A 13,818-nucleotide genomic window follows, 5' to 3' on the forward strand; every position below is an offset into this window, starting at 1 on the left:
AACTTAACACTTATAAAATGTGTCCCCTGATACCGTGTGACCGTCCCGGAGGTGGGACTTTCCTTCGTAGTATGACGCAGCACAGCCGTCATTCCTACCCCCTTGGCGCCGTGCCCCGGCTCCTCAGCGTTGTTTGATTCTGTCCCGGAGCCTGCGCTGTTTAGTTATCCCTTGGCCAGGCACACTTAGCGCTGCCCGTCTTCTGACATCATTTGGTGTCAGGATGGCTGCGCCTGTGCGGCCGCGCTGGCCGAGAGCCTGCCTCGCAGTGTCTTCTGATTTAATCCCACTGGGGGCCTGAGATCCATGGACATGCGCAGTGCATATCTGAACCTCCACCTCTCACTCATCTCCCTACGGCTTCTTCAGACTGTGCGGTGTCAGCTGGTCCCTAATAGCATGCCACGGCCGTGACACCGCACAGTCTTAAGAAGCCGTAGGGAGGGGAGTGAGAGGCAAGGATATGCACTGCGCATGGCCACGGATCTCAGGCCCGCGGTGGGATTAAATCAGAAGACACTGCGAGGCGGGCTCTCGGCCAGCGCGGCCGCACAGGCGCAGCCAGCCTGACACCAAATGATGTCAGAAGATGGGCAGCGCTAAGTGTGCCTGGCCAAGGGATAACATAACAGCGCCGGCTCCGGGACGGAATCAAACAACGCTGAGGAGCCGGGGCACGGCGCCAAGGGGGTAGGAATGACGGCTGTGCTGCGTCATATTACGAAGGAAAGTCCCACCTCCGGGACGGTCACACGGTATCAGGGGACACATTTTATAAGTGTTTAGTTCTGTGTTTGCAAGGAGCATCATGAAAAGAGCCACCTTTTCCTTTTGCATCTTTTTTGCTGCACAAGCTGGCTCTTTCAGCTACAAACGCCTTGGGGGGGGGGTTAAAGGTTCCCTTTCGACTTTCTCCAATCAGGCTTCGGCGTACATTGTGTTCCTCTGCTTCTCCTCCTGTCCCTGGGCTCCAACACCGCTAGTTGTTGCCTGGTAGTGCTGTACGCACAGTCAACAGTCCCTCCTCTGTTATTGGGGTTCAGTAACGTCAGCTGTTCCCCTGCTGTGTGTGTGGCAATCCCTCCTACCTCCTCCACCTCCTCCTCCTCCACCTGTCCCTGGGCTCCAACACCGCTAGTTGCCGTCCGGTAGTGCTGTACGCACAGTCCCAACAGTCCCTCCTCTGTTATTGGGGTTCAGTAACGTCAGCTGTTCCCCTGCTGTGTGTGTGGCAATCCCTCCTACCTCCTCCACCTCCTCCTCCTCCACCTGTCCCTGGGCTCCAACACCGCTAGTTGCCGTCCAGTAGTGCTGTACGCACAGTCAACAGTCCCTCCTCTGTTATTGGGGTTCAGTAACATCAGCTGTTCCCCTGCTGTGTGTGTGGCAATCCCTCCTACCTCCTCCTACCTCCTCCACCTGTCCCTGGGCTCCAACACCGCTAGTTGCCGTCCAGTAGTGCTGTACGCACAGTCCCAACCGTCCCTCCTCTGTTATTGGGGTTCAGTAACGTCAGCTGTTCCCCTGCTGTGTGTGTGGCAATCCCTCCTACCTCCTCCACCTCCTCCTCCTCCACCTGTCCCTGGGCTCCAACACCGCTAGTTGCCGTCCAGTAGTGCTGTACGCACAGTCAACAGTCCCTCCTCTGTTATTGGGGTTCAGTAACGTCAGCTGTTCCCCTGCTGTGTGTGTGGCAATCCCTCCTACCTCCTCCTACCTCCTCCACCTCCTCCTCCTCCACCTGTCCCTGGGCTCCAACACCGCTAGTTGCCGTCCAGTAGTGCTGTACGCACAGTCAACAGTCCCTCCTCTGTTATTGGGGTTCAGTAACGTCAGCTGTTCCCCTGCTGTGTGTGTGGCAATCCATCCTACCTCCTCCACCTCCTCCTCCTCCACCTGTCCCTGGGCTCCAACACCGCTAGTTGCCGTCCAGTAGTGCTGTACGCACAGTCCCAACAGTCCCTCCTCTGTTATTGGGGTTCAGTAACATCAGCTGTTCCCCTGCTGTGTGTGTGGCAATCCCTCCTACCTCCTCCACCTCCTCCTCCTCCACCTGTCCCTGGGCTCCAACACCGCTAGTTGCCGTCCAGTAGTGCTGTACGCACAGTCAACAGTCCCTCCTCTGTTATTGGGGTTCAGTAACGTCAGCTGTTCCCCTGCTGTGTGTGTGGCAATCCCTCCTACCTCCTCCTACCTCCTCCACCTCCTCCTCCTCCACTTGTCCCTGGGCTCCAACACCGCTAGTTGCCGTCCAGTAGTGCTGTACGCACAGTCCCAACAGTCCCTCCTCTGTTATTGGGGTTCAGTAACGTCAGCTGTTCCCCTGCTGTGTGTGTGGCAATCCCTCCTACCTCCTCCACCTCCTCCTCCTCCACCTGTCCCTGGGCTCCAACACCGCTAGTTGCCGTCCAGTAGTGCTGTACGCACAGTCAACAGTCCCTCCTCTGTTATTGGGGTTCAGTAACGTCAGCTGTTCCCCTGCTGTGTGTGTGGCAATCCCTCCTACCTCCTCCTACCTCCTCCACCTCCTCCTCCTCCACCTGTCCCTGGGCTCCAACACCGCTAGTTGCCGTCCAGTAGTGCTGTACGCACAGTCCCAACAGTCCCTCCTCTGTTATTGGGGTTCAGTAACGTCAGCTGTTCCCCTGCTGTGTGTGTGGCAATCCCTCCTACCTCCTCCTACCTCCTCCACCTCCTCCTCCTCCACCTGTCCCTGGGCTCTAACACCGCTAGTTGCCGTCCAGAAGTGCTGTCCGCACAGAGCCAAACACCTCGCCAATGCGTTAGTGGGGTTCAGCACCGCCAGCTGTTCCCCTGCTGTGCAGCCGGCAACGTGTACTGCGACCGCCACGCAGGCACAACAAGTTAAATTTAAGGGAACCTGTCCCCCCCCCCCCCCAGGCGTTTGTTACTGAAGGAGCCACCTTGTGCAGCAGTAATGATGCAAAGGGAAAAAGTGCCTCTTTTCGTGGTGCTCCTTGCACATGCTGATCCTAACACTTATGAAAAGTGTCCCCTCCTGCCGTGATACCGTCCGGTAGGTGGAACTTTCCTTTGTGATGTGACGCAGCACAGCCGTCATTCTTACCCCCTTGGCGCCGTGCGCCGCCTCCTCAGCGTTGTTTGAATCAGTCCCAGAGCCTGCGCTGTTAGGTTAGCCCTTGGCCATGCACACATTTTGCGCTGCCCGTCTTCTGACATCATTTGGTGTCAGGCTGGCTGCGCCTGTGCGGCCGCGCTGGCCGAGAGCCCGCCTCGTACTGTCTTCTGATTTAATCCCACTGGGGGCCTGAGATCCATGGACATGCGCAGTGCATATCTGAACCTCCACCTCTCACTCATCTCCCTACGGCTTCTTCAAACTGTGCGGTGTCAGCTGGTCCCTAATAGCATGCCACGGCCGTGACACCGCACAGTCTGAAGAAGCCGTAGGGAGATGAGTGAGAGGTGGAGGTTCAGATATGCACTGCGCATGTCCATGGATCTCAGGCCCCCAGTGGGATTAAATCAGAAGACAGTACGAGGCGGGCTCTCGGCCAGCGCGGCCGCACAGGCGCAGCCAGCCTGACACCAAATGATGTCAGAAGACGGGCAGCGCAAAATGTGTGCATGGCCAAGGGCTAACCTAACAGCGCAGGCTCTGGGACTGATTCAAACAACGCTGAGGAGGCGGCGCACGGCGCCAAGGGGGTAAGAATGACGGCTGTGCTGCGTCACATCACAAAGGAAAGTTCCACCTACCGGACGGTATCACGGTAGGAGGGGACACTTTTTATAAGTGTTAGGTTCAGCATGTGCAAGGACCATAATTAAAAGAGCTAAGTTTACCTTTTCCAGCATTAGTGCTGTACACGATGGCTCTTTCAGCTACAAACGCCTGGGGGGGGGGTTAAAGTTTCCCTTTCAACTTGCTCCAGTGCAGGCTTCGGCCTACACTCTGCTCCCTCTCCTCCTCCTGCTGACCCTGGGCTCTAACACCGCCAGTTGGGGCCCAGATGTGCTAGCTGCACAGAGCCAAACACCAGCCAATGTGTCAGTGGGGTTCAGCACCGCCAGCTGTTCCCCTGCTGTGTAGCCGGCAACGTGTCCTGCAACAGCCACGCAGACACAAGAACTGAAATTGAAGGAAACCTGTCCCCCCTCCCCCAGGCGTTTTTACGTTTTACAGCCACCTTGTACGACAGTAATGCTGCATGTGTGCAAGGTGGCTCAGAAACTTATTCTCCTTGCCCATGTTGAAGTGAACACGTCTAAAAATGAGTCCTCTGCGACCATTAAAACGTCCCTCAGGTGTGATTTTCCTTTGTATTGACACGCAACAAGCTCCTTGGTAGCGCTGCCCGTCTTCTGGCATCATTGTTTGGCTGCCTGCGCCTCTGCGGCCGCCTTGCCCTACACAACGCCCCTCGGTGTCTTATTTATTGGGACTGCGAGGGTGTGATTTATGGGCATGAACGGTGCATTTCTTCGCCTGTCCCTCATCTCCTTCCGCCTTCTTCGGACTGTGCGTCTTCATGGCCGTGGCATGCGATAAGGGATCAGCTGACGCCGCATAGTCTGAAGCGGGTGTAAGAACCCAAGCGAGAGGCGAACATATGTACTGCGCCAGGCCATGAATCCCAGCCCCGCAGTGTTTTAACAATGTTAAGACACTGGGGGGCTGGGATTCATGGTCATCGCAAACCGCAACAGCCGACATAACATGATGTCAGAGGATGGTCAGCGCTAACAGCGCAAGGCCAAGGGATAGCACAAAAGCGCAGACTCCTGTGCAACAAATAACGATGCTCAGGAGGCCGCGCAAAGCGCCAAGGTGGCATTTTTGCCAGCTGTACTGCGTCTCTTTACGAAGGGAACTCACGCCTCAAAATCTGTTTGACTGTGTAAGGGCCTAAATGTTATACGTGTTCCTTTCAGCGTGTGCAAGAAGCAAAATTAAAAGAGCAACCTTTGACTTGTGCAGCACTACTGCTGCATAAGCTGTGGCTCTTCTACTTTGTAACCCCTGAGGGGGGGTTAAAGGTTACCTTTGAAATTGGTTCAATTAGGCTTCGGCCTACACTCTGCTCCACCGCCAGTTGGGGCCCGGTACTGCTAGCTGCACAGAGAAAAACACCAGCCAATGTGTCAGTGGGGTTCAGCACCGCCAGCTGTTCCCCTGCTGTGCAGCCGGCATCGTGTCCTGCAAAAGCCACGCAGACACAAGAACTGAAATTGAAGGGAACCTGTCCCCCCTCCCCCAGGCGTTTGTACGTTTTTAAGGCCACCTTGTACAGCGGTAATGCTGCATGTGTGCAAGGTGGCTCATAAACGTATTCTCCTCGCACATGTGGAACTGAAAACACGTCTAAAATGTGTCCTCTGTGTGACCATTTAACCGTCCCGGTGGTGTGACTTTCCTTTGTAATGACACGCTGCAACCCCCTTGGTAGCGCTGCCCGTCTTCTGGCATCATTGTTTGGCTGACTGCGCCTCTGCGGCCGCCCTGACCCACACAACGCCCCTCGGTGTCTTATTTATTGGGACTGCGAGGGTGTGAATGATGGGCATGATCAGTGCATCAGTTCGCCTGTCCCTCATCTCCTTCCGCCTTCTTCAGACTGTGCGGCTTCATGGCCGTGGCATGCGATAAGGGATCAGCTGACGCCACACAGTCTGAAGCGGGTGTAAGGACCCGAGTGTGAGACGCGAACATATGTGCTGCGCCAGGCCATGAATCCCAGCCCCGCAGTGTTTTAACAATGTTAAGACACTGCGGGGCTGGGATTCATGGTCTTCGCGAACCGCACCGGCCGACATTAAATGATGTCAGAAGATGGGCAGCGCTAACAGCGCTAGGCCAGGGGATAACACGACAGCGCAGACTCCTGTACAGCAAATAACAACGCTCAGGAGGCTGCACCCAGCACCAAGGTGGGATTCTTGACATCTGTGCTGCGTCTCATTACAAAGGGAACTCACGCCTCCAACACAGTTTGACTGTATAAAGGGCTAAATGTTATACGTGTTTCATTCAGCGTGTGCAAGGAGCAAAATTAAAAGAGCAACCTTTGACTTGTGCAGCACTACTGCTGCATAAGCTGTGGCTCTTCTACTTTGTAACCCCTGAGGGGGGTTAAAGGTTACCTTTGAAATTGGTTCAATTAGGCTTCGGCCTACACTCTGCTCCCCCTGCAGAGCCCGGGCTCCAAAACCGCCAGTTGGGGCCCGGTACTGCTAGCTGCACAGAGAAAAACACCAGCCAATGTGTCAGTGGGGTCACCGCCAGCTGTTCCCCTGCTGTGCAGCCGGCATCGTGTCCTGCAAAAGCCACGCAGACACTTGCTCTTGTACCTTCTGCTCCCCATCCTGGTTTCAGTACCGTCAGCTGGTTCCGGGCAGAGCCTTTGGCTTAGGTGCCTCCCTCTGGGAATCCGAGTTCCACCAACGTCAGGTGGTCCTTGGTAGTGCTTTCAGGCACGGGTACCTCCTGCTTAGTAACCGGGTTCCAGTAACGTCAGCTGGTCCTCGGTAGTTCCATTGGCTCTTGGACCTTCGGCTACCCATCCGGGTTCCAGCACCGTCAGCTGGTTCTCGGCAGTGTCTTTTGCTCTTGTACCTTCTGCTCCCCATCCTGGTTCCAGTACCGTCAGCTGGTTCCGGGCAGAGCCTTTGGCTTAGGTGCCTCCCTCTGGGAATCCGAGTTCCACCAACGTCAGGTGGTCCTTGGTAGTGCTTTCAGGCACGGGTACCTCCTGCTTAGTAACCGGGTTCCAGTAACGTCAGCTGGTCCTCGGTAGTTCCATTGGCTCTTGGACCTTCGGGTAGCCATCCGAGTTCCAGTTCCATCAGCTGGTTCTCGGCATTTTCTCAGCCTTCTTGTACCTTCTGCTACATTTCCAAGTTCAAGAGACTAAACACGATGACCCGGAAGACCACCCCTAAGATGACGACGACACCAGAGGCGACAACCACCGTGATGACGCCGACCCTGGAGATGATGACCCTGAAGACCACCCTGATGACGACGACCCCGGACACGACGACCCTGAAGACCACCCCGATGACGACGACCCCGGAGACGACGACCCTGGAGACGACGACGACCTGGAAGACCGAGAAGCAGAAGAACAAGAGGCTGCAGAACAAAGAGCAGAAGAACATTAAGCATAACACTAAATATCAGAGCAAAAAATATTATCCAAATTATAAGCAGAAGAAGACTAAGCAGTGTATGGGGGTGAGTCCGTTCCTCCTCGTGGTGCCCCTGGATAAAGCCTGATGCTGCAGGCCAAACTGAACGCGGACAAATGTAACTCTTTTGTGACAGGCAGAACGGAAGGTGTAATCTTCAAACTTTTAGAGATAACAACTACGGGAATGCCTGTCACAAATAAGAATATGATGAAGAAGTAGAATATGATGAAGATAATAGTAAAATAAAAAGAATATGAACAATGTAACCAAAAAAATAATAGGTAGAAGATGAATAAGGTGAATGAATGGGCAGCACGGTGGCGCAGTGGTTAGCACAGCAGCCTTGCAGCGCTGGAGTCCTGGGTTCTAATCCCACCTTGGACAACATCTGCAAAGAGTTTGTATGTTCTCTCCGTGTTTGCGTGGGTTTCCTCCGGGTTCTCCGGTTTCCTCCCACATTCCAAAGACATACTGATAGGGAATTTAGATTGTGAGCCCCATCGGGGACAGCGATGATAATGTGTGCAAACTGTAAAGCGCTGCGTAATATGTTAGCGCTATATAAAAATAAAGATTATTATTATTAATAAGGTGAAGAAGTTGATGTCAAAGAAGCTGATGATGAAGATAATGAAGAAGAAAGTGTGGGAGAAGTAAAAAAGAAGGTGAAGGGCGTGGAAGTAGTGAAACATCAATATCTGACAAAATAAAAAAAAAATTAACATAGTCAAAATCTTTCTACCGCCGAACGTCATAAAAAACAAAACAAAATCCTGCTATTCTATTACATTGGGCTAAACCTCTGTGCCTTTAATGTCTCCGCCACGTCCCCCAATACATCCTACATTATTCTTAGTTGTTTTCCTTCATGTAGAATGAACCTACAAGTTTATAAAGGGTTTATTTTAATTCCGATATTTTCGTCCCATTGACTTGCATTGGGATCGGGTATCGGTATCGGATTAGATCCGATACTTTGACGGTATCGGCCGATACTTTCCGATACCGATACTTTCCGATATCGGAAGGTATCGCTCAACACTAGTTGTGATGCGTTTTTTGACACATGCGTTTTTTGCGGCGCACGCGTCAGGGCGCACAGGATGCAGCAAGTTGCATTTATTTTGCGTCCAACTTTCGGCCAAAAAGGACGCATGCGTCGCAAAACGCAGCGTTTTAGCGTGCGTTTTGCTGCGTTTTTGTTTGCATTGTGCGTTGCGTCGCCGACGCTGCGTCGCACAACGCAAATGTGAACGTAGCCTTAGTCCATGTCTCTCACCCTGCCACCAGGAGCCCCATATGTGCAATGTATAGCTATACTCATTTGCTCCTTTAACTGGTCTATAATTTTCCTGTTGGTTACAAATGATAGTGAGCATGAGTCACTTTGCCTAGGGCATATTGCAGGAGTAATAGGGTCAGCCGCCGACGAGTCGGGGCGCCAGTCTCGTTTTTGTGTATAGGGTGCCAACCTCCGCTGTCAAGCAGAGCCTGTTAAAGTATCCCTATTCAGGGTCAGACTAAAGAGCACGGTTATGTGTTATATGTGTCTCTCTGTTGTAGTTGTGTCATGGTTTTAATCCAGTTTAAATAAAACTTGATGTTTTAATTTATCTCATCAATAAGGAATTAAGGTTATTTGCTTTGCTAGATTCTATTGTTGACCTTTTTGCTGTTTATCAGCATTTGTTTTACTAGTATATAGCACAGCCACGTAGTATACTGCACAGCCACGTAGTATATTGCACAGCCCCGTAGCATATAACACAGCCACGTAGTATATTGCACAGCCACGTAGTATATAGCACAGCTACATAGTATATAACATAGCCCACGCAGTATATAAGACAGCCCACGTAGTATATAGCACCGCCAAGTAATATATATAACACAGCCCACGTGGTATATAGCAATGTGGGCACCATATCCATGTCAAGAAAAAACAATTAAAATAAAAAATAGTTACATACTCACCTTCTGGCGGCCCCGGGATCCAAGTCAGGCCTTTAGCGATGCTCGTCGCGACGCTCCGTTCCCAGTAATGCCTTGCGGCAATAACAAGTGATGATGTAGTGGTGTCGCGAGACCGCTACGTCATCTCTGGTCATTGCTAGAATGCATCCTGGGGACTGGAGCGTCGTGAGGAGGAGCGGGAAAGGCGCCGGAAGGTGAGAATGTTTTATTATTATTATTATTATTATTATTATGTATGTTTTTACTATTGATGCTGCATCCGCAGCATCAATAGTAAAAAGTTGGGCACACTTACATGGTTAATGTCAGCGTTAACGGACTGCATTACACCGCGTTATGCCGCGGTGTAACGAAGTCCTAAAACGCTATGTGTGTGCTGACTGGAGGGGAGTATGGAGGGGGCACTGACTGGACGGAAGTAGGGAGAGGCCAATTCACGCCCGGACTGTGCCTGTCGCTGATTGGTCGCGGCCAGCCGGCCGCGACCAATCGGCGACCCGGGATTTCCGTTACAGACAAACAGACGGAAGTACCCCTTAGACAAATATATATATAATATATATATATATATATACATACACACACATACATATATATGCATATACACATACATATATATGTATATACACATATATATATATATATATGTATATACACATATATATATATGTATATACACATATATATATATATATATATATGTATATATATATATATATATATATATATATATATATATATATATATATATATATATATATATATATATAAACCGTATATACTCGAGTATAAGCCGACCCGAGTAGAAGCCGACCCCCCTAATTTTGCCACAAAAAACTGGGAAAACTTATTGACTCGAGTATAAGCCTAGGGGGGAAAATGCAGCAGCTACCAGTAAATGTCAAAAGTAATAATAGATACCAATAAAAGTAAAATTAATTGAGACATCAGTAGGTTAAGTGTCTTTGAATATCCATATTGAATCAGGAGCCCCATATAATGCTCCATACTGTTCACTATGGCCCCATAAGATGTTCCATATTAAAATATGCCCCATATAATCCTGCATAAAGGTTAATAAAGGCCCCGTAAAATGCTCCATAGACACATTTGCCCAATATAATGCTGCACAAATGCTGATTATGGCCACATAAGATGCTCTATAAAGATATTTGCCCCTTATAGTGCTGCACAAACGTTATGGCCCTATAAGATGCTCCATACAGACACTTGCCCCATATACCGTAGTGCCCTACAAACATTAATTATGGCCCCATACAGACACTTGCCCCATATAGTGCTGCACAAACATTATGCCCCCATATAGTGCTGCAAAAACGTTATGGCCCCATATTGTGCTGCAGAAACGTTATGGCCCCATATAGTGCTGCAGGAATGTTATGGCCCCATATAGTGCTGCAGGAATGTTATGGCCCCATATAGTGCTGCAGGAACGTTATGGCCCCCATATAGTGCTGCAGGAATGTTATGGCCCCATATAGTGCTGCAGGAATGTTATGGCCCCATATAGTGCTGCAGGAATGTTATGGCCCCATATAGTGCTGCAGGAATGTTATGGCCCCATATAGTGCTGCAGGAATGTTATGGCCCCATATAGTGCTGCAGGAATGTTATGGCCCCATATAGTGCTGCAGGAACGTTATGGCCCCATAGATGCTCCATACAGACACTTGCCCCATTTGCTGCGATAAAAAAAATAAATCACATACTCACCTCTCCGTCGCTCAGGCCCCCGGCACTTTCAATAGTCACCTGCTCCTCGTTCCGGCGCCGATCTGTCTCCAGCACTGACGTTCAGCAGAGGGCGCGCACTGACCACGTCACCGCCCCCTCTGACCTCAGCGTCACTGCTGGAGACAGATCGGCGCCCGGAACGAGGAGCAAGTGACTATAGCGCAGCGCAGCGCTCCCCTCCCCGTATACTCACCTGGTCCTGCCGCTGTGTAGATCCTGCTTCCCCGACGCCGCAGCGCTTCATCCTGTACTCAGCGGTCACATGGTACCGCTGATTACAGTAATGAATATGCGGCTCCACCCCTATGGGAGGTGAAGCCGAATATTCATTTACTGTAATGAGCGGGACCATGTGACCACTGAGTACAGGAAGAAGCTGAAGCTGCTGCTGCCGGCGCCGGGAAAGACTGGGACCTGCAGGGACCGCGCCTGGACTAGGTGAGTATTTTTAGACAGCCCCCGCTCCCCCCCTACCGACCCCCGGTATGACTCGAGTATAAGCCGAGAGGGGCAATTTCAGCCCAAAAAAGTGGGCTGAAAATCTTGGCTTATACTCAAGTATATACGGTATATATATATATATATATATATATATATATATATATATATATATATACACACACACACACACACACACACACACACACACACACACACACATATATATATATATATATATATATATATATGTATCTATATCTAATATATAATTGCCTAGAATACTACTTCCTGCAATTTGTGCCAACTTCCGTGGCTTTGTCCGGAGCTAATGTCCGGAGCTAATGTCCGGAGCTAATGTCCGGAGATAAGTGACGTCACCAGTGTCCTACACCCAGGCAGAGCACAGTGGCCCCAGGCAGAGCACAGGGGCCCCAGGCAGAACATGGGGCCCCAGGCAGAGCACAGGGGACCCAGGCAGAGCACAGGGGCCCCAGGCAGCATATGGGGCCCCAGGCAGAGCACAGTGGCCCCAGGCAGAGCACACACCAAATCGGAGGCCGAGGGGCCCCGCCAACCAAATCGGAGGCCGAGGAGCCCCGCCCACCAAATCGAAGGCCGAGCGGCCCCGCCCACCAAAGCGGAGGCCGAGGGTCCCCGACCACCACATCGGAGGCCGAGGGTCCCCGCCCACCAAATCGGAGGCCGAGGGTCCCCGCCCACCAAATCGGAGGCCGAGGGTCCCCGCCCACCAAATCGGAGGCCGAGGGTCCCCGCCCACCAAATCGGAAGCCGATGGTCCCCGCCCACCAAATCGGAGGCCGATGGTCCCCGCCCACCAAATCGGAGGCCGAGGGTCCCCGCCCACCAAATCGGAGGCCGAGGGTCCCCGCCCACCAAATCGGAGGCCAAGGGTCCCCGCCCACCAAATCGGAGGCCGAGGGTCCCCGCCTACCAAATCGAAGGCCGAGCGGCCCCGCCCACCAAATCGGAGGCCGAGGGTCCCCGCCCACCAAATCGGAGGCCGAGGGTCCCCGCCCACCAAATCGGAGGCCGGGGGTCCCCGCCCACCACATCGGAGGCCGAGGGGCCCCGCCCACCACATCGGAGGCCGAGGGTCCCCGCCCACCAAATCGGAGGCCGAGGGTCCCCGCCCACCAAATCGGAGGCCGAGGGTCCCCGCCCACCAAATCGGAGGCCGAGGGGCCCCGCCCACCACATCGGAGGCCGAGGGTCCCCGCCCACCACATCGAAGGCCGAGCGGCCCCGCCCACCAAAGCGGAGGCCGAGGGGCCCCGACCACCACATCGGAGGCCGAGGGTCCCCGCCCACCAAATCGGAGGCCGAGGGTCCCCGCCCTCCAAATCGGAGGCCGAGGGGCCCCGCCCACCACATCGGAGGCCGAGGGTCCCCGCCCACCAAATCGGAGGCCGAGGGTCCACACCATCCAAATCGGAGGCCGAGGGGCCCCGCCCACCAAATCGGAGGCCGACGGGCCCCACCCACCAAAGCGGAGGCCAAGGGTCCCCGCCCACCAAATTGGAGGCCGAGGGTCCCTCCGCCCACCAAATCGGAGGCCGAGGGTCCCCGCCCACCAAATTGGAGGCCGAGGGGCCCCGCCAACCAAATCGGAGGCCGAGGAGCCCCGCCCACTAAATCGAAGGTCGAGGGACCCCGCCCACGAAAGCGGAGGCCGAGGGTCCCCGCCCACCAAATCAGAGGCAGAGGGACCCCGCCCACCAAATCGGAGGCCGAGGGGCCCCGCCCACCAAAGCAAAGGCCGAGGGTCCCCGACCACCAAATCGGAGGCCGAGGGTCCCTACCCACCAAATCGGAGGCCGAGGGTCCCCGCCCACCAAATCGGAGGCCGAGGGTCCCCGCCCACCAAATCAGAGGCCGAGAGTCCCCGCCCACCAAATCGGAGGATAAGGGGCCCCGCCAACCAAATCGGAGGCCGAGAGGCTTCGCCAACCAAATCGGAGGCCGAGGAGCCCCGCCCACCAAATCGAAGGCCGAGCGGCTCCGCCCACCAAAGCGGAGGCCGAGGGGCCTGGCCCCGCCCACCAAAGCGGAGGCCGAGGGGCCCCGCCCACCACATCGGAGGCCGAGGGGCCACGCCCACCAAATCGGAGGCCGAGGGTCCCCGCCCACCAAATCGGAGGCCGAGGGTCCCCGCCCACCAAATCGGAGGCCGAGGGTCCCCTCCCACCAAATCGGAGGCCGAGGGTCCCCGCCCACCAAATCGGAGGCCGAGGGTCCCCACCCACCAAATCGGAGGCCGAGGGTCCCCACCCACCACATCGGAGGCCGAGGAGCCCCGCCCAACAAATCGAAGGCCGAGCGGCCCCGCCCACCAAAGCGGAGGCCGAGGGGACCTGACCACCACATCGGAGGCCGAGGGTCCCCGCACACCAAATCGGAGGCAGAGGGACCCAGCCCACCAAATCGGAGGCCGAGGGGCCCCGCCCACCAAAG

The 13,818-nt window shown here is 54.0% G+C and overlaps 1 protein-coding gene and 1 long non-coding RNA gene across 4 annotated transcripts in view; one reads left to right on the plus strand and one right to left on the minus strand.

Annotated features, from left to right (window-relative positions):
• The window catches only part of SCMH1 (Scm polycomb group protein homolog 1), a 434,218-nt gene that overhangs the window by 292,093 nt on the left and 128,307 nt on the right, over positions 1 to 13,818 (minus strand). The gene's annotated exons all lie outside the window — the stretch shown is intronic.
• On the plus strand, positions 7,363 to 7,947 carry LOC143818186 (uncharacterized). The gene is made up of 2 exons (XR_013224369.1): positions 7,363 to 7,473; positions 7,768 to 7,947. It is a non-coding gene; the product is annotated as an uncharacterized LOC143818186 (long non-coding RNA).

The sequence above is a fragment of the Ranitomeya variabilis genome, chromosome 3 (assembly GCF_051348905.1).
Source record: "Ranitomeya variabilis isolate aRanVar5 chromosome 3, aRanVar5.hap1, whole genome shotgun sequence".
In the NCBI taxonomy this organism is placed as follows: domain Eukaryota; kingdom Metazoa; phylum Chordata; class Amphibia; order Anura; family Dendrobatidae; genus Ranitomeya; species Ranitomeya variabilis.